The following is a 27664-nucleotide window of genomic DNA, read 5'->3' on the forward strand; positions in this document are numbered from 1 at the left end:
ACAGAGAAATCATTCATGAAGGGAAGAGTCAATCGATGCAGCAGACTTCCTTGGTGTCTTATTTTAAGAAATTGCCACAGCCACCCCAGCCTTCAGCAGCCACCACTCTGATCAGTCAGCAGCCATCAACATCAACGTGGGACCCTCCACCAGCAAAAAGATTACAACTCACTGAAGGCTCAGATGATGGTCAGCATTTTTTAGCAATAAAGTATTTTTTAATTAAGGTGTGGGTATTGTTTTTTTTTAGTCATAATAATATTACATACTTAATAGACTACAATATAGTATAAACATAACTGTTATATGCACTGGGAAACAAAAAACTTTGTTTTTTTGCTTTATTGCGGTATTCACTTTATTGCGGTGGTCTGGAACTGAACCCACAATATCTCCAAGGTGTGCCTGTACTCAGAGCACTCTCAGTGAGTGCTGTTTTTTCTCTTTCTAACTCACTAACTCTAAGACATTGACTTACAACTATCCCTGACTCTATCAGGTCCCCCAACTCATTGATCCTACACAATTTAACTGTTCCTCACGCTTTTACATCCTTTCTCCCCTCTTTTCCTAAATACATTGCATGGTCAAGTATAATTACTGTACAGTCATGTGCCACATAACATTTTGGTCAATAATGGGCTGCATATACCATGATGGTCCCTTAATGTTAGTACCATATAGGCTAGGTGCGTAGTAGGCTATATTGTCTAGGTTTGTGTAAGTACACTATATGATGTTTGCACAACAACAAAATCGCCTAAGGATGCATTTCTAAGAACAAGTCCCCATCATTAAGTGATGCATGACTATATCGCGTATACACACTTCCCTGCTCTCTCATACTCTGTGGTATTTGTTTGGTAAAACTACAATCCTATTTTAACCCAATTCTTTCTACTCTGTCCTGTGATTATAAAGTTTAATGTAGTTGGGACAAAGCACAAAACCTGACTAATGGCCTCTCTGTAAAGGTATGACCATAAATCTCAAACTGACCCTTAATGGTGTAAGCACCTGTACCATTTGCCCTCTCTCTTTCGTAGGTGACTTTTTCAAATTTCCTCTCACAGCAACCCCCAACACCTCCTCCCACATTCTCATTCCCAGTGGATAACCTTGCTACCTATTTCACTGAGAATATTGAGCCTTATGTAGACCCTCATCCCCATATCCACCTACTTGCTCACATCTATATCCACACACTCTACATTCTCACCTTTTATCATAAATTAACCTATCACGTTCCTTTATAAAGCCAATTCTTCAACTTCTGTATTAAGACCCTCCTCTCTCTTACATACTCAAGAGCATCACTCCAACACTTCTCTTTTTCCTTTCTCTTTTACATCATCAGTTCTTTCTTCTATTCCCATCAGAAAAAATAAAATTCTTATTTTCTCCAATCTTAAAAGCAAATATAAATAAAAGCAAAAAGGAAAAAAACAAAACTCTATTGATTTATCAGCTGCCACTCCGTGTCTTTGCTTCCCTTGCCGGAAACGTCTTGAATCTATTGTCTGGATTCATTGTTTCAAATTCCTCTCCTCTGCTTCTTTGCTGCAACTACTCTGGTTGTATTTTTGCCATTCCCCTCCCCACACATCAGAAAATACTTTGTCAAGGTCACCAGATGACAACTGCATTATTAAATCCAGCGCTCAATTGTCAGTTCTTAATTTACTTTATTCTTCATCAGTTTTTGAATTGGTTCATCCTTTCCTTCTCCTTAATCCACTTTCTCTACATGGCTTCTCAGCTATTATGCACTTTTTATTTTTCCCTAATTCTCTGGTCACTTTTCATTTTCTTTTGCTAGACTTTCTTCTTCTACCTTAACTCTTGATGTGGAATACCCCAAGGTTCAATCCCTGTTCCTATTCATTAACCCAATGATAATACCCCTTGGTGATCTTAGCCAATCTTATGACTTAGAACACACCTGTGAGTCAATAATTCCCATTATGTTTCCAGGTAGGTTCTTGCTCCTGAACTACAAAGTCACATATTCAAATGTCTATTAAACATCTCTGCTTGTGCATCTCAAACAGAATACCGCCAAAATTAAACTATCTTTCCCCACAGACTTCTGCAGAAGCCTCGCCATCCCAGTAGATATTTTGACATCTTCCTTATCTCCTCTCTTTCTCTCACACTGCATGTCAAATCTGAAAGGAAATACTGTAAGCTCTACATTCAAAATATACACGCTACTTAGCAATCTCACACTGCCTCCACCGCTCTCCACTCTGGACAAGTTACCAACATCTCTCACCTGGATCATTGCAATATCTTCCTGTCGCCCTCCTTCTGTCTTTGCCCCTCCATGTCCCAAAGTCTAGTCTCAAAAGAACAGCAGAATATACTTTTAAGTTGTAGGTCATATGATGTCACTCTTTTATTCAAAATTCTCAATGACTCTCCATTTCATTTAGAATAACATTAAAATGGCCCACAAACCCCTCTGGGAGTTGGTCCTACATCACATCTCGGGCATCTTCTCTGTTCTCCTTTGTGATGATTCTATTTTGGACTGCATATACCAGTTGAGTCATCCTCAACTCCTTTTGATCCTCAAATATTTCACGTATGCTTTCACTTTGGGGCCTTGCACTGGCTATCCCCTACAAGTGGAGAACTCTTCACCTCCACCTCTTTCAAATGTTTGCTGAAATCCCATCTTCTCAAATAGGTCTACCCTGACCTCCCTATACAAAATTCCTCTCCTAGTCCCCCCAATACACACATATTCCACCCTGTTCTACTTTACGTTTCCATACCACTTCACATTCTGCCAGCAATCTGACCTTCAAACAAACTACACTTACAAATAATATTCTTACTTATTACGCTTTTCTATTTTCTGTCTCTCCCCATTAAAACGTAAGTTCTACAAAGGCAAAAATGTTTGCCAGTTTTATATATTGATCTCTTCTAAGCAACTAGAAAAAAATGCCTAGCACATATTAAGTGCTCAATAAATATTTTATAAATGTATGATTAACTGAAAGAAAAAAATGTCTTAGTTATAGTTCATGGCTTCTCTTTTAATTTTTTCACTCCTTTTCTTGGAAACCAGGGAAAAATTAAAATCAAAGTTATCTCAATATTTTTCTCTAGCTTAATTAATCAGGACACTTCCTGTAGAAAAACAACAAAAATACAATTCAATTAAACTTGAGTAAAAGAAGAGACTATATTGGCTTCAGTTAAGCGGGAAGCTCTTGGAGGAGGCATAGGAAGTGATTTCAAACACAGTCCCATCCAGAATTTCAAATAAAGTTACTAAGTTTCTCTCTTTCTCTCAATTTCTTGGATCTATTTCTTTCTGAAGGCTGACCTGATTCTTTCCTAAGACATATGGGCTTCCTTCATGTGGTCAGGGAAGTTGGCTCTGGCAGCCTCAAATTCACATCCTGCCAGCTTTATGTCCCCAAAACAGGAAATAATCTTTCCCACTAGCACCTTCAGAAACATCTTGTGAAGGGCTCTGGCTGCCCAGATGAGAGTCATTGCCTATCTGCACTGTTGGGCTGCCAGAAGTCAGGGTGGTCCTCACTGTTTTACCAGGAATATGGATTTGGAGAGAGGTGGTCCCTCAAGGAAAGAATGCTAAATAAACAACTTATTTATTTTTCATTATATTCCCTTCCTTTTCCTTCTTACTCTGTTGACTGGAATGCTTCAGAGCCCAACTTCTGTCTGATGTGACAAATCAGTCAAGAAGGCACGTGTCAGGAGAGAGGGTAAGACAGGAGGATTCTAACTGGAGCCTTTTTAGGCCAAAGGGTCTGGACACGGTGGACCTTGTCTGATCAATGCTGTCCAGAGGTTTCAGGCTTACTATATTTTACTCCATTTTAATGTAATAAATATTTTAAAAGAAGAATGCTTACTTTTATATGAACTAATGTATAAAATAATATTTTTTTAATAATTGGAGTTTTACCCACATATTATAATTTCAACTAGTTGTTCATATTATATTTTTATTTATCCATCAAATCCTTCATATCTCTGACTATCAGATAAGAAATTTTTTCTGTGCCTACTATGTACCATGCAAGGCACTATGCACGTAATGGGAATACAAAGATTAATAAGATATGTTTGATTCAAATGATGATAAATACTTAGTTACACTTATAAAATTCCACTTATGTAGTCAATATGCTGAATCTGTGATGGTAGTAGATAGGCTTTATATTTAGAAATCTCATTTACACTTCCTAAAAATTATCATAAGCAACTTTTATAGAAGGCTAACTCAGTGTCAGGCACTCTGTTAAGTCCTTTTATGAACTATTTCATTTAATCCTCACAAAGGTACTATTATTACCTCCGTGTTACAGATGGACACTGATAAAATCCTAGGAGTCTGAGATATAGGTCATGGTTAGGAAGAGGTGGAGCTGGGACTCAAATCCAGCAGTCTGACTTCAGAGATAAAATTGTTCAGCACCCTGCACACTATCTTGGCAATATATTCTGATGATGTTTAGTGCAAGGTGACCCATGACCCACATAGGAGAAACAGCCACAGAATACAAGAGTGGTGGTTAATTAGATGTGGTGTCCGCGTCAAAATCCAATCTCAATACAAAGAGTTCTATCTTTTTTTTTTTTTTTCAAAAAAAAGTAGTTTAATATGACGTACACAGAAAGTTTCCAACTGTGAGAGTCCAAGTGGGACTTGTGAAACGGCCAATTTACTGTTGAAGAGTCTGGAGTTAGAAGCAATTGTGGTAGTATAGATTCTTGTTCCAAACTTTTCTGTATTCAAAGACTTTAATAACAGCCCACCTAGGAGGATAATTCAGTAATGACAGAGCAGAAATCCCACGTTATAGCAAATGGTAACTGCAAACCAGTTGTGCTTTTAAAGCTCTATTTTGGGATGATCTGGATGTTATAAACACACACAGATTATTGTAATCTTTGGAATTCCTGCATTAGAAAGAATTATAATTGTAATATGAAAGGAAACTCAAGCATAGCTTTTGAAGTGATAATTACAGAGACAGGAGGAAAAGACTTCCCTGTACCATGGAAGAAGGAATATGACAAGGGTAAAAGGTGATTCTGCAGATATCGGCACTTTGAACCGGAAGGGATTGGGTCCTGCCATAGAACCAATGGTATCAGGACTAAAAGACATTTTTTTTATTGTATCACATTTGGTGACAATTGGAGGGTGACCTACAAAATGACTCAGTGCCTTGGGGCATGGTAATTGTACAGGGATGTGTGTGTGTATGTATATAGAACGGAAGAATGAGATGGCGTTAATATTACTAGGAGGTAGAGGACACAAATAGTAAAAGAGATAAAAGATGCTTGTGTCACGTATATGTTTTATATCACTCACTTTCTCTTTTAGTTTGGTTATTTGGTTATTAAAGTCATAAAATGTGTTTCCATTAGCCTGACCTGAGAAATAATGCATTATATCATCATAGATTTATTCAATAGTCGTGATTTTTTTCATGTTTTCAGGGTACCAAAACATTATAGTTTATTTATTTAATATTTTATTTCATGTCACAGTTAATATGAACTAATTGTTAGCAATTTCCACAGTGAAGAAGAAAGGCTGAAAAAGTCCCAAAGACCAATCCACATTAGACATGCATACCGCATGTCCTTGGATCAAGGTGTAGTTTTATATTCTCACGATTTTTAATTAGAATAAAGTAACATCAACAAATATTTATCCAGGATTGAAGAGTTAACTAGGCACATTTAATTTTGTCATTATTTCCCAGGTAATCAATGCAGATTAGACATAATGACACAGACTAATTGAGTACTACTTATAATTTCTAAAATTAAAATTAAACAAAAGATCATTTTCTCTTTAATTGAGAAATAAAGATGAAGAGGCAGAAAAACCTCTGCCAAATGAAGGCTGTGTAGGTGAGGGAATAGGCATGTGTGAGCAAGTGAGGTTCACAATTGTACTTTTAACTCTACAAGACCCATGTTTTCAGAATAATTTCAGTCAATTTCAAAGGCAAATGAACACAGAACACCAGTTATGTAAATGCAAAAACATTTCATTAGCAAATTTATCTCCCCTTTTGGTGACGTGACAAGTCTGTGATATGGATTAAAGGAAATGAAAATTCTTCCACAGATGCCAGCCAAAAAACCTCTTTGCTTTGGAGAGTACTCATTCGGGTTACAATTTCTATTATATTTCTGTTTTAACATTACATTTGAGTTTCATCTTATTAAGTTTATTTACATTAGTATGAAAGTCAGTGTAATAATAGAATAAATTATTTTGAAATTAATGTTAAAATACTAAAGACTTCAAGGCAGCTTTGATGATTAAAGTTGATTATAATGGCTGAATGTTAACAATATAATACATTCTCTAATTATTTCTCTGAACATTGCACCTTGTGATACGTTTCCTTAACTTGTGTTATTCTTCATGTTCAAAAAAGCATCTCTGCGTATGTAACCATAATTTTGGTGTGAGCAAAGCAGAAGTCCACTAAAACCAATAAATTAAATAATATGGTAATTTAATAGTTATTTAGATAACTAAATAAATTAAGTAACTCACTCAAAAATAGATGCTCCATTTTTATTTTTATAAAGATATGTAGAGAATAAATTTGTAAATCAAAGAATAGTGTAGTTATAGAGTATAGAGTAATCATGCAGAGATATCTAATTCAAACTATTGCCAAATTTAGGAATTATTAATGTATTATATCCATTTGGGGGGCTGATGATGGATGGTAAGAGAACATTGTATTTAACACTGATGACTTCATTCTACAGGATCAATCATTATGCTTTATCAACCATATTCACCTTACGATAGAGGGGAACAGCATACCACTACTGTTCAGGGAAAATTGTACCTGAAAATTCAGCATGTTGGTGATAAGAGATAAGCACATGGAATTGGGAGAAACACAGATGAGGGTATTACCAATGGAGAAAGCCAAGGAAAGTTTCATGTTGTTGTGCCTGGAAAAGTCATGGGAATTAGGCACATGGGCAGGAACTCTAGGCGAAAGTTATATGTCGGTGGTCAGAGAGCTCTGCCAATTTACCAGCCTGCAAGAACACCGTTTCCTCTAACACTTAGACTACAGGACTATAAAAAGCCATGAAGCTGGAGAGGTGGTCAGGAAGGGCAGTTTACGAGGGGCAGGGACATATATTAAAGCTTTTGAATTTGATATTGGCCATAATCTCAACCTACTAAAGGATTTACACATCATCGTGATATAAACACGCTGCATTTGCCAAGACGGCTCTTTCGGCAGTTTGGGAAATCTTACAGATCATTGCTGTGCAGTTGAACTGTCTATGAGGATGAACGGAAATATTCCATGTCTGCATGGTTTAATACAGTAACCACTAACCACATGCGGCTATCGAGCATTTGAAATGTGGCTAGTGCTACCAAGAAACTGAATTTTTAGTTTTATACGATTTTAATTAATTGAAATTGAAATTGAAATAGCCACATGTGGCTATTGGATACCAACCCGGCAGTGCAACTCTAGAGCTAACTATTTATCCAAGGTTATCAAAAAGAAGGCAGTTGCAAAAATTGTCTGGTAATTGCACCTGTTTTACCATTCTCTCTCTTCTCTCTGAAAAATCCTCCATACTTAACCCAATCCTCAGATCTCTCAGGACTGGAGGCAGTGATAACAAGAAAAATGTACCTGAATATCATCACCTGGCATTTGGAATTCAGTCCAAATATGCATTTAACCATGCATTGGTGGGTTAATGCCTTGAAAAGTAAACTGATAAATTAATTTGACATTCATTTTTAATTCATTTAAATATGTGTTGAATATTTACACTACTTGTCAAACAGTGTGCTAGATGCTAGGGATAAAAGCACAAGCAAGCAAGAACTCCACAAATTCACAATCTAGCAGAGTAGGCAAAAACACAAAGGAATAATCATAACACAGTGAATGGCATATGGTGACGGGTAATTTAAATAAAATGATCATCCCACCAGAAATACAGAAGTGCTTAATTCTGCATAAAGAAGTTAGGAAAGAGTTGAGTCAGGAGTTGACTCTAACGTTGAGAATAAAAGTTCCAGGTGAACTAGCAGGAGGTAGGGAAAGGTAGAAGATATGAAGGTGGCAGGAGTGTGGGGGTGCTGGGGAAGTGGAGAAAACTGCATGAAGTTGAAACAGCATGATTAAAGACATTCAAGTATGAAAATTAATTATTTGTTTTAAAAACTGTATATAAACTTCTATGCCTGGAAAATAGGATGATGACCAGGGTTGAAGCTAAGAAGCCATACGCTGTGTGGAAGTGACTGGAAGTTGATTTTTTTAAGGAATAATATAACAGATTTGGATTTTTAAGGATCTGGCAGCATTGGGAAACGATGATAAATGATGAAGATTGAAATAGGACACATAAACCTGAATATGATTGGACAGATTTTTGAGATGTTAAAGTTTTAAAAATTTTAATGTTGAGGTCTGTAACTAAGGTCATTAAGACCCTGCAGTCCCGGAAATTATGTCAATTCTTCTTTTTATATGATATGCATTTTTTTCTGGCTCATCAATTCCTTAACACTCATCTTCTCAAATGATTTAAAACTCCATAGCGCTCTACATACTAGATACAGACTAAAGACCAAGGAGATGAGCAGTAATGGTGACAGAGAAAACAAGGATGACTGCAGGGTCTGTGGTTGGAGACTGTGGAAGCTGATACTGTTAATGAAATGGAGACGATGTAGAAAGAGCTGAGATTTTGGAGGGTGGTAATGGATTCTGAACCATTCCTGCTTCCAGCTACTCTTTATCTTTTCATTGAGTGACAGTGAGGACTACTCACCCTCTTACGAAGCGCCCTGCAGCTTGAGTGAGTTTAATCTTCGTGAGGCGATTACTATTACTATACATCCATCTGGCTGGAAATCACTATCTTTCCTATCTTAGAGCAACTTCAAACTGCATGGAGGAAATTGTTTGGACACACAGTAGTTTATTTGTACAGAAAATACTTTAGCATATCTGACACAGAAGTTTGGCTTAGAGATTTTCTTTCCAAGCAACTTTGCTCCAGGAAAGTATGTTAAATCTGTTAACAGCCCACGAGTTTTTTGCAGAAATGGAAAATGCATTAAGGATGAAACTTTTTACAGGGAAAGGAAGAGTTAAATGCATACTGAGCTGGAATCACATGCTTTGAGTAATGATGTTTAACTTTCCTGTACCTAAACACATTGCTTGAAGTTTCCTATTGGCTTAGTTCACTGAACTGAACCTACAGATGACTGATATTTTGCAATTGATAACTAAAACTCAGGTTTCTCTTCTTCTAACCACATCCATAGGTCACAAGTCATAGCTCCCCATGGTTCCTTTGACCCATTTGAATTTCATAACCAGTTATAGATTATTCTTCTTGGTATTGATGTATAATCTCATAAACATGAACCCTCCCTTTCATGGGCATAAAATATATCCAGCCATGGTCCCAGGACCCTGGCTGTAGATCCCACTGCCCCCCACTTAAGCAGGATAGGAGAGCTGACTGTGACATGGTATCCTATGCTACAAAACCAACTGCCAGCTCCCAGCTCATTTTTAACTGCTAAAACTTTGTATTTTCTAAAATTATATTTCAGATGAAATAACATCATAAATTCTACACTGGAGATGAGGCTTGGGCTACTGTAAATGCATTAAGTGCTCTGGGGCATGTTCAGAAATATTGACTGCATTTAAAAACTAGAGTAAAATAAAAAGATGGCCCCAAAGCCCAAAGGCATAATATAATTAACTTTTGAAGGAAGATATTATAAAAGCAAAGTTATTTAATGTAACCTAAGATTTAGTGTAATGTTATATGCTAAAGAAGGTCAAAAGCCCAAGAGAAACCCCTTGAGTGTCCACTAAGCCTTACCAGGAAATACTGATGGGGCATCACCCCAGTGATCTCAAGCTATTCTGATCAGCTGCCCGGTTGGTTGCCCTGGAGGTCTGTGGTTTCTTTACTTTTCCTCTGTGCCCAGTCTCCTCTCCTAGATTCTACGTCTCCTGCCTTGTGGTTTTTCCTGTTTTTATCAGATTTTGCCACTCTGAGCACTTCTGAGGATGCCATATCAGCTTGGGGCTGGTTATCTGGACTCGGCTGCCATATCCCATAGCGCCTCACAGAATGACAGTGTCTAATATGCTAGTGTCCTGGAGGTGTAGATGTGATTGTAGATGTGTACTGATGAGAAATGAGGAAGTATACCTCTCGCCACTTAAGACATCCACTGTTCTGTGGGCATCTTTGGCCTTAGAATCCCAAGAGTATTTTATGAAACAATTCTCTTTCCATTTAATATACAGTGTTTCTTCCTATCTAGTAATCTACACCAGGTGCAACTGGGAACCTGATTGAAGAGAACTCCAAGTGGGAGATACCAAGCTCTACCCACCCTGTCTTCTGCCAACCAGGGCTTCTTACTAGAATATTATCTGACATTGGCTTCCCCTTGGATGAGGAATATGCCTTTAACTGACATGAACAGAGCTATGGTGGCCCTATCTGACACGTGTCACCAGGCAGGAGAGTTGTGAAGCCCAGCAGTGAACAGCTTAGCTTCAAAGCAAGACCCTAATTACTCAGGAAAAGAGCGGTGGACAAGGCAAATCATCTCCCCCCAGCCAAGGGCAGATTTCAATATAAACATCAGCTATTTTAATTGATTACGGGGTTTTAAAACTATGTGTAAAATATTGAGTAGATTTTGTATAATCTTTTTAAATAGCATGTGTTAAATGTAGTCTAAACTAGTAAAAATATGATCAAGGTAATTGGACTTTGGTTGATCAAGTAATTTTACTCCCAGATGCATTGAGATAAGTTTGCTGCCAAAATGAATCAGATGATTAAAGAAAAGTCTGAAAACATTCTCCAAGTGGTCACGATATCTATGCTTTCCAATATTACCTTCCTAAGATAGTTAGAATAGGGTAGTGGGGACAGAGGAGTTGGAGTAGTGCTCACAAGACATTACAAAGAAAATAGCTCTAGGCCTTTACTTTAACTAAAAAGATACTGAGCCTGAAAAGGGCTAGATTACTTGCCCATGGTCAACCAGAATGAAAGCAACTCCAAAAAGATCTTCATTTACGACATAAGTTCTCAAATCCTTGCATGGGAAAGAGGGAATAAAAAATACACGAGTAAATATGTAACTACGTATATGCAAAAATAAAGTCTTATAAAACAGACACAGAATGGCAGTTTTCCATCCCATTTAGTAAAATTGAGAGGATATGTTCTCTTGCTGCTGTAAGGTCCTACCACATCTTCTAAAACAGAGGGTTGTCAGAAGTAGTTATGCAAAGCCTCGGTTGTGAACTTGGCATTCACACCTGTTTTAGCTGTGAAGGTGCCTTATGATACATAGCAGGTTTTCAAAGAATATGTCACTGTGTCTTATCTTGTTCATCTCTTCACTTAGGATTTGCAGCTGTGGGATATATGTATAGATGATATAACATTCACATTTCTTGCTATAACTGAAAACAGTGGTATCACAAAAGGCCAAAATTTAAACTAAAAGAAGGTATAAAGTTGTCATATTTAGAGTCCTGGATCTCAAACTGGGGGAAGAGCTCAGGCATAGCAATCATGTCACAAACCATAGTTTCCCATTCCAACTGGACTTAAACGATGCCTGTGAATACAATACTCACCTCAGGAACTTTCTAGAGGAATTAGGATTCCCAGACAGGGTTTCATACCTCTTTGACTCAGACACAGTGGGGAAGCATGTATGATGCCTACTAACTTAGAGGAGCATGATGATGATTCAAGAAGCCTTTGAAGGAGCTAAGGGATGGACTTCCCTGGTCAATGGCAGATGGTACTGTACAGGCTGCTGCTGACGATGTTGAAGTGGATACTTGAGAGCAGGGCTGATGGGTTAAAGCATCCGCTAACTGAAGAGCCTGACATATCCACATAATTGGTACCATGAAATCCTGTGTAATAACTAATACTCCAAATAGAAGATTTCTCTACTGATTTCTCCAAAGCCAACTTATTTAGAAAAATCATAGAAGATTCAGTTTTTATGTTATGTTTGTGAAAAGACAATCACGGGTTTGTGAAATACCCTCCCATGGTTGAGAGCTAGTTTGAAATTTCTGGTATAGTAAGTTTACAAGTTTTATTCCTATCAACTGCGTTATTGGGAGAGAGAGAAAGAACAGAAAGGAGAAGGGGAAGGAGGAGGAGAAAGAAGAGGGAGAAGGAAGAAGAAAATAATAAGAGGAAGAGAGAGAGGAAGATAGAAAGCTTCCTAATGCATGATACTGTCTTCTGGATAAGAAACTGATCACTTTGAATAGGCTATTTTTGTAGAGTCAGTGATAGTGTTAAAAAAAATCAATAAATCTCAATCTTTTTGTTAACTTTCAGAGTAACAGGAATGCCTCTCATTACCTACTCTCAGGTCACTGTGTCATAGAAATGGAGAGAGAATATGAGAAAGAAAGTGGAAAAAATGCCACTACACGTAAATTGTTTCCCAAGCCTCCATCTTCTGTCAAGGATCGAAAAGGGCAGGACAATGACATCTTAGCACGACTCAGTCCTCATCATAAATTACTATTCATCATGACACAAAACTGAACAGAAAGAAAAAAGTCTGTAGTTTTCAGTTTGTTGCTAAAATATTTTTATGCTCATTTCTCTCTCCTTATTCTTCTTTCTCTTCAAGGAGGCTAGTCAGCCGGGGCATGGATAACTACAGGCAGTGAGAGGGTGAGACCTAGAATTAAGTCTCTCCTCTTGCTGAGGAGACAACATGGAGTGGTGAGGGATAAGGGAGTTGGGTGGAGAAAATAGAAGGATAAGTACCTTCAAGATGAACACAATATGCAAAATGATCATCATCTGTAAATCATAGTGTAGGTAAGCCCTTCGTATCAGAGACCCAGGCAAAGTGACTGAGGTGTCCCAGAAGGAGAGCATAGCACAAAGTAGATGGAGAGAGGAGGATGCTTGAGAAGTGGGAAGCCATCACTGTTAGCCAGTGTTGGGATCCAAGACTGGATTTCAAGCTCTGAGCAGAAAGAAGATGAGGCAATAGGCAAATTAGAGGCCAGATCCTGTCTTTGGTAATAGACTACCAAGACAAGAGATCAGACCGAGAGAGCAAGACAAATTCCAGTACTTGAAAATAGATGCACAAATGTGATTGTGGTTGAGCTGCAGAGGTGTAAGGTGGAACTGTCTGGTTGCTTCCTGTAAGGCGTGAGGAAGGAAGTTGGTAGCATCCACTGCCCGTGGGTGGTGGTTTCTGGACAAGCATAAGAATCTGACCATGTTGTGTGGTCTGGCATATTAGAGAAGCCAAGAAAGAACTGCTGAATTAAAGATACAAATCTCAACAGGATACAGCAAAACTGAAGGAGAAGACAAGGATTAAGCCCTTTGGTAGAATGGGCTAGTTTTACAATTAATAATAGGCAGTGAAAGTGGAACTCAATGAGTTCTGAGGAGCAAGACAGAGGAAATGCTTCCATTCTTAAAGATAGAGAGGGCCATCCCTTTTATAGGGTAATGGTACTCCAGCTTAGGGTGGAACAGCTGATTAAAGGAACGATTTGTGGCGAAGATGAGCTACCTGATGCTAAGACAGGTCCTAAGGGCTACACAGTTTTAGACAAAGGCAAAAGGAGGGCATAGACATGGAGAGGGATTGGATGTGACCAAAAAGTAGCAGAGCCCCACATTCCTCTGTCCCTTAGGCACCGAACCCCTTTGTTGTTGTTAATTTCCCAGCCCTGGTTCCACGGCCTCAGACAGAGATCTGGATATGGGACATGGGACTCCCCAAAGTGACACTCAAGGCAGTAACTAAACTCTGAGACACAATTAGTTCATTTAGCGAATGGAACAATGATACCAACTTCACAAGGCTGTGTATGAGATTAGCATCTGTGAACCACATTGTAAATTTTAAGTTATTATGTGAATTGTTTTGTATCAGGTAATTTTTTGGAGGACTTGGGCACTTGCAGCCAGAAAAAATACAGGAAGGTGATATTTGGGAATCCCTCCATTCTGAGAACCTGGTCCTTTCCACAGATGAGAAATTGTTCCAAGTCTGGCCGGTACAACATAAGAAGAAAGACGATCTGGCAACCTCTGAGGTATAACTTGCTCCTCTGCCAACTGCTGTCATGTAGGCGCTGGTGTCATTGAGCCATCTCCAGAGTGCGGGGAGCAGCGCCCCTCTCCATGTGCATCTCACAGCTATCAAAGCCTGCACAAGTCGTGGGAGCTGAAAAAGAAGCCAAAAATCAAGGTGAAATCACAGATGTGAAAAGCAGCAAACTGAAAAAATAAATCATGTCTCTCTAGCACTATAAGAAACACGGATCATTTGTTTTACCTCAGATTCTTTCAAGCCAGATGCTCTGTAGCAGACACCATAGAGCAAGACTTCACAGAAGAGATCCAAATGCAATTGTTTGCTTTGCAAAATAAAAGAATTCTGGTTTCTCCCAAGGACAATGAGCCAGAATCAGTTTCCATGAAAAACCAAGAGAAAAAGAAAGGTATTTCTTCATTTGATGCTTTAAGAATGTTTTTAGACCAGAGCTTCTCCAACTTTAATGTGTCTCCAGACTACCTGGGACCTTAACAAGATGCAGTTTCAGATTCCAAAGGTCTGGGAGCGGGGAGGGAGATGCTGCACTTCAACAAGCTCCCAGGTGAGGCCAGTGCTCCTGGTGCCCTGACATCGTGCTGAGTAGGAAGGTACTAGACAGATAGGAGTGTGGACTTAAAAATAGCTATTATGACATATACATACAGACTACAGAAGGTAGGTATGAACCAAAAACAAGATACTATCTTTTAAAATAAGAGATCTTTGATATCAAAATATACTTGGAAAATGTTTGATGTTCTCTTATGACACCTACTCTCCTTTGAAAGTGTTCACAATTCATTTGTGAAGTCAAGATACACATACACATAATACACACAAATACGTGAAGGGTGTAGAGTCAGAACTACTGTGTACCCAGAGTAAAAATTAGTGTAATGCACGGGGCTACCTTTTTCCTCAGTGTCCTCATCTGTTAAAGGGACAAAACAATAGAATTGTTTGTTTTAACATAACACTGAAGACTAAGTGAATGGTTGTCACATATGATAAGCTCTCAATAAATGGTTACCATTACCAATAATGGTAGTAACATATTAGTGGACTTTGAAAGAGTTTCTCATGTAAAGTCTCCTCAATTATTTTTAATCTTACTGTAACTATCTGATGAAAAATCAATAATTTTCTTTAAAGTTTGGGGGAATATAGAAAAGAATAGTAAATAAAACTTTTAAATTCATGCTTAATCCAATTATGAAAAGGCATATTTTTAACACTTACTGTTGTGAATATATATGCAATATTTATGTCAGATTATAATATAACATAATATAATATGTGTATTTAAAATTCAAGTTATAATGCACATATTGCATCTTAACATAGTCACAAAAACATATAGGAAAAATCTTCGTATTATAAAATAAGCATTTTTGTGTGTGTGTGAGGAAGATTAGCCCTGAACTAACACCTGTTGCCAATCCTCCTCTTTTTGCTGAGGAAGATTAGCTCTGACCTAACATCTGTGCCCATCTTCCCCTATTTTGTATGTGGGATGCCACCACAGCATGGCTTGATAAGCAGTGCATAGGTCCGCTCCCAGGATGCAAGCCTTTGAAACCCGAGCGCTTGAACTTAACCACTATGTCACTGGGACAGCCTCCAAAATAAGCATTTTTTACCGTCACTTTAAATTGTTGCTTTCAATGCTTATGCCATAATTTATTGAAGTATTACCTTATTACTTTCACCAGATGTTTAAGGGTATAACTTTTTCTATTTTTTAATATTAAATAAATGACTATTCTTGCAAATATTATTTTTGCACACTTGTGGTTATGAGTTCAGAAAAAAATGCTGGAATAGAGGGTATGCACATATATAAATGTTTTTGATACCTATTTTCAAATTAGCCTACAATATTCACTCCCACAGGCAGTGGAGCAGGAAATGCAAAGCATGGGTGCATGGGGGGTGGGGAGAGTGGGAGGAGTGGGAGGTCAGAGAGGGACGTGGGAGCCAGATCACACAGAGCCTGGAGCAGGTCATGAGGGCTTTCACTCTCCCCTGAGCAAGATGGGCAGCATAGAAGGGCTGTAAGCAGTAATCTGAGAGACAGAAGTTTTAAAAGACTCTCGAGTCGAAGCAAGAAGATGATGAAGGAGATCATTACAGCAATGATGCCGAAAGAGGGCACCGTCTGTAGTGTGAGGATGGTGGGTAGAGGTCAGATTCGAGATACAATGCACACAATTTGCTGAATGTGAGGAAAAAGAAAAAAAAAACTGTTAATGATGACTTCAAGGTTTTTAGCCCGAGAAAATGGGAGAAGAGATGTGTCATTTCCCAAGTTGGGGAAGCCTGTGGGTGGACCAGGTTTACTGGGAGAAAAATCAGACATTTAGTTTGACCAAGTCTGGTTTGAGATGCCTTTGAGACATGAAGTAGGCAGGTGAATGGACAAGCCTATGATTCTGTAGTTATTAGTCTGTCCTTGTCCTCAATTCCTTTTTGAGTTATGACCTTCATTTTTTCCTAGAGTGCTATTTTTCTAAAAAACAATTCATTTCTTTTTATTCATATAAATTCAGACACAGAATTATCTTCTTTTTACCCTTGGTATACATAGTTAGATCTTCATATGTTATAAAACTGTAGCTTTCTTTCCTGCTTTTTTCTTGATTAAGCTAGTTAACAATTGGATATGTTCTTACTTGTCTTCATAAGTAGGCATGGATATTTTTATTAAATTTTTACCATTTTTTGTAAATAATTTTTTATAGTCAATTTAATTTCTGTGTTTATTGATTTATCTGTTGTTTCTTTGTGTTCTCTTATTCTTCTGCCAACTTTTTACATCAAACACTTAATTTATTTTCAGTATTTTTGTTTGCTAGTAAAAGTATCTAAGGCTGTGAATTTGTACCCAATAAAATCTTTGGCAAGAACCCAGGCATTTTTTATGTATATAATTCTTAGTTTTGTATTGTATAGTTTTTGATATTTCTGGGTCTTATTTACCTTTTGACCAAGCATTTATTTAAGATATTGCATTTTTCTCTTTACTAATACCCAAATTGTTCGATTTTTATGTTATAGTTTGTTATTAATTTCTGTTTCTTCTAGGAAGTAATATGTAGGCTATAGAAATTCTGTATTTTGCAATGCTGGGTTTTGTACAATTTGGGTGTATTCTTGAGAAAAGGGCATGATAGCTGATGCAGGACCAGACACAATACTATCCATTATATCAACTTCATTAATTTTGCGCTGAAATTAAAGGGAGCTTCCTTTTCTGGTGCAAATGGTGATCTTGTTTAATCTACCAGGTGTAGCTAAAGATCCTTAGCCTCATTCCCTCTTGTGTTGGCACCCCCTCCATCCTTCTATTGCTGATGATCATAGGGATCATTGCACTTTGAGACCTTTTTCAACTTTGGGACATTTCCTCCTCATTTTATTGCCCAAGAAACATAACTTAAAAATGTTTTCCTCAGGACATCAGCAGTTAACAATACTACAAGGGATCAGACTTAACAAATATAACACCAAACTTACTCTTGAACTTTCTTCTGCCCAGGAAGGTTTGCCACCTGCCTCTCTCCTGTGCTTGGAAGCTCCTCTGGGGCTTCAGTTAGATGTGCATGGATAATACTCCCCATGTTCAGACATCTTGAGATCCAGTACACTACCTCTGGCTCCTCTAGACCTACATCTTCTTCTCGTGCTGATAACTTAGTGAAGACACCCATGCAATGAGCAGAACTGTGTTGTAGAGAGAGCACTGCTCAGATTCTGGCTGGCAACATCCCTGGGTTTGATCATTTCAGTAGGAGTAGGGAGACGGGGATTTCTGAAATCTCTCTAGACGTCATCATTCAGCCTCGGAGTTCAACTCACTTTAGGAATGAGACACAAGAATTGAAAAAGTCACAGCAAAGGAAACCATCAACAAAACGAAAAGACAACCTAACATTTGGGAGAAGATATTTGTAAACCATACACCTGATAAGGGCTTAATCTCCAAAATATATAAAGAACTCATGCATCTCAACAACAAAAAAACTACCAACCCAATTAAAAAATGGGCAAAAGACCTGAACAGACGTTTCTTCAAAGAAGATATACAGATGGCCAACAGACACATGAAAAGATGTTCAAAATCACTAACTATCAGGGAAATGCAAATCAAAACTACAATGAGATATCACCTCACACCCGTCAGAATGGCTATAATTAACAAGACAGGAAACAACATGTGTTGGAGAGGATGTGGAGAGAAGGGAACTCTCATACACTGCTGGTGGGATTGCAAACTGGTGCAGCCACTATGGAAAACAGTATGGAGATTCCTCAAAAAACCAAGGATAGAACTTCCATATGATCCAGCCATCCCACTGCTGGGTATTTATCCAAAGAACTTTAAAACACCAATTTGTAAAGGTACATGCACCCATGTGTTCATTGCAGCGTTATTCACAATAGCCAAGACTTGGAAGCAACCTAAGTGCCCATCAAGGGACGAATGGATAAAGAAGCTGTGGTATATATACACAATGGAATACTACTCAGCCATAAGAAACGATGAAATCCAGCCATTTGTGACATCATGGATGGACATTGAGGGTATAATGCAAAGTGAAATAAGTCAGAGGGAGAAGGTCAAATACCACATGATTTCCTTCATTAAGTAGTAGATAATAACAACAATAAACAAACACATAGGGACAGAGATTGGATTGGTGTTTACCAGAGGGGAAGGGGGGAGGGAGGAGGATGAAAGGGATAATTCGGTACATGTGTGTGGTGATGGGTTGTAATTAGTATTTTGGTGGTGAACATGATGTAATCTATGCAGAAATAGAAGTATAATGATGTACACCTGAAATTTTTACAATGTTATAAACCAATGTTACTGCGATAAACAAAAAATTTTTAAAAAAAAGAGAATTGAAAGGAGATGATCATACTAGAATATCGTGGAAGAGAACAAAATGTAGGCAGAAAAGGAGGAGGAAAACCGATCTGTGTGTGTTTGAAATAGAAATTACATTAAATAGGAAATAGTAAGGCCACATGGAAAGGAGGTATTTTAATGTTCCACATCATTCACTATTTCTTTATCTTTTCTTTCAACAATCATTTATTAAGTGTGTTCTATATGCCAGACATGTACTAGGAGACTCGTAGTAATTAAAAATGAATAAAATTGAAATTTTTGGTTGAATGAGGTAATTGATCTGTGCGTAGTAAGCACTCAAATGATTATTGTTATTATAACTATTTTCGGCTATAAATATTTGCAGAAGCAGAAATTATTTTCAGCCTAAGGTAAAAGAATAAAAGCATGAGAGAGAAGGAATCAGGGAAGAGTTTGTGGAAGAGGTGTACTTCCAGTTCTCCTCCAAAGAAGGGAACATCTTATCTACACTTCACACCTAGTCTGTTTGTGCTGAGTAGAACCATCTCTGGCTTCTCTCTCCTGGTTTGTTGATCAGACTCTGACCCAGTGAGTGTTAATCAAGATCACTGCTTTGCTGTCCTTTGTGTCACTTAGGTGGGGCCTCTTCTTATTTGATCGACTCTGTCGGTAATTTATTCCTTGAAATAAACAGTGAGTGAATGAGACCCCACTCAACAATCAACAATAAAGACTATTCCTATTTAATGAAGCAGAATTAAGAAGATTCAGGTGGAATTTTAAAATTAAATGAAAACTCAATCAAATAAGGTTTATACCCACCAAAAACGTCTTGCATCATGGTCTTTTATAGGCAGTTAGTGACTAGCTGGAGGATACTGCAGGCATCACACACCATATGGTGAGACAAATATGGCTTACTTTTAAAATTGCATTTGTGTCACACAATTAAACATTAAAACTATGCACTCCTAAAGATTTAGTTGCAAAACTTGAAGTTTTTGCAAGTTTCATTGTAAGCACTTTGGAGATTTTTGAAGACATAAAATCTATCATTAGAAGCAGAATATCTAAGTCACATGGTTCCAGAAAACTATTTTTAAAAAGGTGTAAAAAAAAACTTTGCAATCCAATCCACAGAGCAGCTCAAGTAATAACCAATATTCACTCTGAGCTACACCCTCCCAGTGAGCAGAAGGCATTGATGACTATGACTACTTGGAGCCCAGCAAAGGGAGAAAGAGCTCTGGGAGCTGACTTTCCCCAAGAGGGAATCCAGTGGAGCTGAATTACTGCAAGTCTGACCTTGTATTTAAAGTGTAACAGAGGAGTTGCAGCAGAATTGAGGTTAAGCAGGTGTGTTTTGACATCATTTTCCTGCTGAAGCAAAACCAAGGTGGACTTAATCAGTGCAACGAATCTGGCTTCTGATAAATATCATAAGAAACCTATGGCCCAAAAGGGAAAATTGGTATTTGATTTCTACACCCTACCCCTTCTGAATTTGGAAAAGAAAAATCAAATAATTTTTTTCTTAAATTTTTAGAAGATATTTTTAAATTTTTTTAATCTAAAAAAGTTATTTTAATTATTTTAAGAAAAAAATACCTTCTCTCATGCTTTGTGTCTCAATTCCAAAAATTGAAAATAACTGAAGAACCACCAAGAGTACCATTTAATCAACAGTGTTACAGCAGAAGCCTGGAGGAAAGCTCTCAGAGAAAGGCATTGTGGCTGGGACTTCTTGTTCCTGTTGTCCTCTGTAAATGCAGCAGTAAGCTTCCTACCTCAGAGGGCTGTTTTGAAGACTAAATGAGTTAATACGTAGATAGGGTTCTTATAACAGTGTCTAGAATATAGTATGCAATATATGTGTTTGTTGTTTTTTAAATAATTATTATTATGATTACAATGGCTGTTATTTTTGTTTGACAGAATGGAGATGTGATCTAGACAGTCCAGGGTAATGGATTATTCAAATAAAGTTTAGTGAAACCTTCCATTTGATGAGCATTTAACATGTGCTAAGTACTTTATGTAAACCATCTCAGTTAATTTTCACTATAATCCTATGAGGTGGGTATTATTGTTATACCAATTTTATAATTTGCAGATCTGAAGCTTAGAAAGATTAAGTCAATTCTCAAATTAAGCCAATTCACTGGAAAGGAACTGCACCAGCCTTTTACCCAGGTGGTCTCACTGATGGAGCTACTCTTAATAACTAAACCAAAAGTCCAGAACAAACAAACTCAGGCAGAATTTAGAATAGCCAAAGTAAGTATGTAAATCAAGTGAAACCTAACCTAAATATGTTACCCTTCTGTATAGGATACTATAAGCAAAGTCACATATGCCACAGACATGAAAAATACACAAATATATGAAAATATCCAAAGAGTTCAAAATTTATTTGGGAATAAAACAGCAATCAACAATACCAACAGGACCTCAGGGAATCTTCTTGTACTTTAAGATGTAAGTACTTGTCTCTCAAGCCTGGAGTCCCTCAACTGTTCTTTTCCACAGTGTGTGTCTATGGGTAACCTCCTGCTTTGATACAGCAGTCCCTCCTTGTAGGTGGTTTCATTTTCCACAGTTTCAGTTACCTGTGGCCAACCAAAGTCCAAAAAAATTAAATGGAAAATTCCAGAAATAAACAATTCATAAGTTTTAAATTGTGTGCTGTTCTGAGCAGCATGATGAAGTTTCGCATCGTCCCACCAGGGGACATCAATCATCACTTTGTTCAGCATATTCACACTGCATATGCTCCCTGCCCCTAGTCACTTAGTAGCCATCCTGGTTATTAGATAAACTGTTGCAGAATTCAGAGCTGGTGTTCAAGTAACCCTTATTTTACTAAATAATGGCCCCAAAGCACAAGAGTAGTGATGCTGGCAATTCGGTAATGGCAAAGAGAAGCCATAAAGTGCTTCCTTTAGGTGAAAAAGTGAAAATTCTCAACTTAATATGGAAAGAAAAAAATCATATGCTGAGATTGCTAAGATCTATGGTAACTTTTACTACAGTATATTGTTATAATTATTCTATTTTATTATTAGTTATTGTTGTTAATCTCTTACTATGTCTAATTTATAAATTAAACTTTATGATAGTGTTACCACACAAAATTGGAGTTCTCTTACCTAATGTGCATAAAGAGCCAATTATTACAGCACCAGCTTTTGGGAAAAGAAAACAGCTTTACTGCTACATCTATCTGCAAGGAGACAGGAGGCATCAGCTCTCAGATCTGTCTCCTCCATCCAGTGCTTGGGGCAAAATTTATGGGATGAAGGACAGAGAAGTCTGAAGTGTGGAGATAAATGATTGGAGGTAAGGAGAAGTGAGGTAATTGATGGTCTATGCAAGCATGGTCGAGGCTCTTCATAGGAAACATGTTCACAAAATGGTGGTGTTATTATGACCTGGGGGTGGAGTTTTCAGCCCCTTGACATCAAAAAGTTCATTTATTGGGCATTTTCACAGGCCCAGTTGATGAGTTGGTGATCTCAACTGGCCTAAACTGGACAAGGGGTTTCAATTCCTGAAAACCCACTCTTAATTACTCTGTTGATAAGATGGGGGCAGTTGAATTTTCCTAGAGGGCCTACGTTTACAAATTCCCCCTTATTGTTGTTCATTCCTCAATCTTGAGGGATATAGGGTGACAACTGCTCTAGCTTCTTCTTGCTGATAAGGGGCATAACTTGTTCCATCTCATTGAACAAGTCTCTTAGTAAGGTGGTGATGCAGGTGGGCTCCCAAAGTTAGGCCTATATTGTGTAAACAAGTAATCAGATATTTAATAAGAAGAACTTCTAGAGAAACTAAAAGAAAAGCAAAGTTAATTGTTGGAGAAAATTATAAACCAGTTTCTGAGCCCAGGGGGCAGCCAGTCAAGAAGATTTCTAGATTTCAGGGTTGAAGCATCTTTTGCAGCTTGAAATGTCTCTGATGACGTCATTGGGTGTTCAGGTATCTTTCTGAGTGGCTTACACAGCAACAGGCATGAATCCCTCTTAAGTTTACATCAAGTTGTCCAGCTTCAGTTTGCAGGGCTTCAGGAAAAAGGGTGGTTTCAGTTCTCAATGATTCCAAATAAAAATAATGGAAAAATGAAAATGTTAGTTTGGAGATTTGTAGCCAGATATTTCAGGAGAGTAGAATTCAGGAACTGGTCCAGTTTACATATAGAAAACAAAAACCTCAAACACAATTAACAGAACTAAAATCTAATATCTGTGAACGTGTACTACAGTTTTTATTGAAACATAATTGTTTTTCTTTCTAAAATCACCCTCATTTTCACCAAAGATAGCCAAATTAAGACTCGTTGGTTTGCAAAATGTCTAGTTTCAATAAGCTTGGCGCAATTATTTACATAAGTACAGCAAGAATAGCAATTGATCATATAGGCTCTTTTAAATCTGCTTTGCTAGAACTTTTCACAAGGAATCTCAGATTGAACTTTAAAAGCCCCTTGAGGTCAGGAAAACCAAGCCAACGACATGCCATCAGACTCTGCAGACTCTGCCTGCAATACCTATACATTTGGGTGAATTCCTCTCTTCTCTTGAGGTTGCCCAAGATATCCTGAGGTTCTTGGCACCTGCCAGGAAAGTGACCTTCTCCACTCACCTGGTAATATTTATGGGAACCCTGTAAACCAGATACCAGGCCAATATTTCCAAGTAGTTTTATTCCATAAAGTTAATCTTTGTTCCTCAAAGCTGTCTGGGCATATCTGAGTCTGTGCATGCTTTTCTCAAATATGACATTCCAGTCAAAGCCTTGGTAATATAACCAAAGTTTCCAATTGTGCCCTGATATAAGGAGAGTAGATTTTTATTGAACTTATGCAAATAACTGTGTTGCCATGAAAATAATAATACTCCCTCATCAAGAGTTTCCAAATTCTGGAGGGATCAAGTAGGGAGGAAAAATAAATGTTCCAATTTTGCTTACAAAGATATAATTTTACCAAATTGCTATAAGTCATAGTTAGCTTAAGAGAAAAGAGAAAAAAGTTTCCTTAAATCTGGAAAAACAAAACATTAAAGATCAGCATTATTTAAAACAAAAAGGCATAAAAATTATAATCATCCTCATCAGTTTGTTCAGTCCTATGTAATCAACTCTTGATCTTGATCTTGTTAGCCATTTTTGAGGCCAACAGTTTCTCCCTTAGTGTTCTGTAATTTCTTACTCAGCTCAGCTCTATAATCTGAAAGTTTGTCTGAAACCTGTATTCTAGAGCAAGTGTCAGAGTCCTTTCCATGAATCTCTTTGAAGATGGACCATATTTGCAAAAGCATCAGAGTAAAGCAATAACCATGTGTGAATGACAAAATACTTAAAAATGGCAATTGACAAAGAAACTTGGTTATTTCTGAGACATATAACAATTTAAAATAACTAGAATTATGACTGATAACCAGGACAGATCAGAATTTTAAGAATATTATATAATTTTTAAAACACTTATATTAATAACATTTACCCATGCAATATAAACTAAGAGTTTCACATCATTTATTTGACAATGCTTCCCATGTAATTTAACATACCAAATAAGCCTAATTAGTTTAATACCTCCTTCTTTATAGAAAGAAGGAACAAATTCTTTGAGAAGTCTCAGGGTCCCAATTGGAAAATCTCGAAGCTTGAATTTGGGGGAAGTTTGTCAAAAAAATCAAAAGGTTTCAAAACACTTGGTCAGATAGGAAACAATGCTTAATTATCGATTTAACCAAGGTAACAACAGAAGATGTTAAAGGCAAACAGAGAGAGTTAAACCAAAATAACCCTTAGTTTTCCTAATAGAGAGACCTCAGCTTTTTAAAACAGGAAATTATTTTGAAAAAACAGCATTTCTGTCATTTTGGTAGACTTACTCAAAAGTAAAGAAAAACTTTTTGTAATCTCTTTGTCAAGAGCAGACTATAAGTTCAAGAAAATTATCCTTTTTTTTTTTTTTAAAGATTTTATTTATTTTATTTTTTGCCCCCAAAGCCCCAGTAGATAGTTGTATGTCACTGCTGCACACCCTTCTAGTTGCTGTATGTGGGACTCAGCCCCAGGATGGACAGAGAAGTGGTGCCTCGATGCGCACCCGGGATCCGAACCCGGGCCGCCAGCATCGCAGCGCGCGCACTTAACCACCAAGCCACAGGGCCGGCCCGAAAATTATCCTTTTAAGAGAGAGAAAACCAAATTCTAATTTTGCATCAATTTACTTTTGTTATTAAAAACCAATTTACTTAATTAAATTTACTTTAATCTTAGCCAACTTGACCATGCACAAAATTCTTTCCTCAGGTTTCCTCTTCCACAAAACTATAACTTTCTTTTTACATTCAGAATTTGTCCCATGCCCTCTTTCCTTTCTAGTATGTTAGGACAAATTTATCTTTCTTAACAAAACAAACAATATATTTCCATTATTTATAACTTCTTTACTGAAAACATACATCTTACTTTCCTTTAATGCAAAGATGTTTTCCTTGTTAATTTTTAGTAGCTTTAATTGCATATATTAATTCGAATTTTTAATGCTTACAGATCTTAAATTTTAGTGAAAACTAAGAAGTAACCATCATAAACTGTCTTTTACATTAGCATTCTGTGGCTTGGCAAATTTATAAATATATTTTATAATTTCTAGAAACATGATACTTTATAGTACAAACTTTTAGTAAAATACAAGACGTGTTTACTAATAGACCCAAACATCTTTCAGTTTCCCTGTAATAAGAAGCCAAAGGAAATAATGTTCCAGTATTTTATCTTATTTAAAAATGACCTAGATATTAAGTGAATTTTTTATGATTTAATTTCATGTAGTGAAATTTCAAAGTTTCAAGTTACCAAAAAGATTTTGGAAGTTATTTTAAATACACATGCCATAACACCTAATTATTGTTAAAAAGTTACCCAAAAACTTTTATCTTACATCTATTTAGCTTACCTGCTCCCAAAAGTTATTTAGATTACCTATAAAACTTCATGAGACATTAGATAGAATTAGCGAGCATTTTAAGTTACTATTTTTGCTAACCAGTTTTGTAACAGAGATAATATGAGCTTCTTTGACCAATAAACATAGACTAAAGGCTGCATGTCTATATCATATCCAATGCTGATAACTCTGAGGACATGTCCATTTCAATCAAACCAACAAACTTAAATAAACTTTTATTTACCATAGATTATTTTATATCATGTTAACTTGAAAAACATTTGGATTAGTTTCCATTATATTTACATAAATGATTACTTTAAGCCAATTAAATATGGCTCTTTTAGAAATTATACCATCCAGAGGTAAAAAAAATACCTCACATATGTATCACATATATATAGACACACATACATAGAGACTCCACAGATATTGTTTTAAAATTACTGTCGTGGGGGTCAGCCCATGGTGTTGCAGTTGAGTGTGCACGCTCCACTGCTGGCAGCCCGGGTTCGGATCCTGGGCATGCACCAATGCACTGCTTGTCAGGCCATGCTGTGGCGGCGTCCCACATAAAGTGGAGGAAGATTGGCTCGGATGTTAGCCCAGGGCCAGTCTTCCTCAGCTAAAAGAGGAGGATTGGCATGGTTGTTAGCTCAGGGCTGATCTTCCTCACACACACAAAATAACTACTGTCATGAATCAGCTAAAGTAATATAAGGCTCACTAGTTGTGAAAGAATAATTGAATCTAAATTTTGTTTTAAGCTTTTTCTACTAGTATTTGTGGCGAAGACCCTCAAGATGCTAGATTTTGGGCAAGTGCTCTTATGACCATTTTTCTTTCCTTTTTTTTCCTTCAGTCTTAGGAATTGGTGATGCACTAGACAACAGTTCCCAGACAGGCTATAAGCCTTTTGAGATAAAGGAAATGGGTAGAATCTGAACTGCTTCTAGAGTTGCATTTCCAGTTTTGCAAAGATATTTTAAGGACAGTTGCTCTTAATTCCTCAAAAAATTGGGTTGTAACTTAAATGACATCATAGGTTGATCTACCTGTCCAACTACATAATCCCTAATTTGCTTCTTTCCCTCTGGGCGCTTAGTTTTATTTTAACTTAGGAAAGAAAGCCTAAAAGAATTTTATCAGGCTCTGAATATCAGCTTCCAGTTTGTCCAAATTTCTGATTATAAGTTGCTAAATCCCTTCAAATATCTTCTTAGGTTTCAGCTGGGATGAGCAGTAATTATACCTGGCTGTACTGAATATCGGTATCCCAGAAAATCTCTCAGAGTCTCATTTACTCTGGGTGATGACTACACAAGTGTCTGTAAAGCCATGACCTAATATATTTTTCTCTTAGGTACCTTTTACAACTGACTTTTTCCCTTTTGCAACAAAACTTTCAATAACGTTACTTCGGAATTTTGAAGTCTTTACTTTTAAGTGCACTTTTAAACGATCTTATCTAATTGGAACATTCCTTCCAATGACCAATGTAATTCCCCTGAAGCTAATGGCACTTTGATAGGACCCTCAGCCACAAAAGGAAGTGCAATCTGCATTTTTGTCTGACCATATTTTTTGGGACCCTTCCCAACCTGACGATTATCAAGCCAAGCCCTCAGGACATGAAATA

This window comes from Ceratotherium simum, chromosome 6 (assembly GCF_057802395.1).
Source record: "Ceratotherium simum simum isolate JZ-2026a chromosome 6, ASM5780239v1, whole genome shotgun sequence".
Taxonomy (NCBI): domain Eukaryota; kingdom Metazoa; phylum Chordata; class Mammalia; order Perissodactyla; family Rhinocerotidae; genus Ceratotherium; species Ceratotherium simum.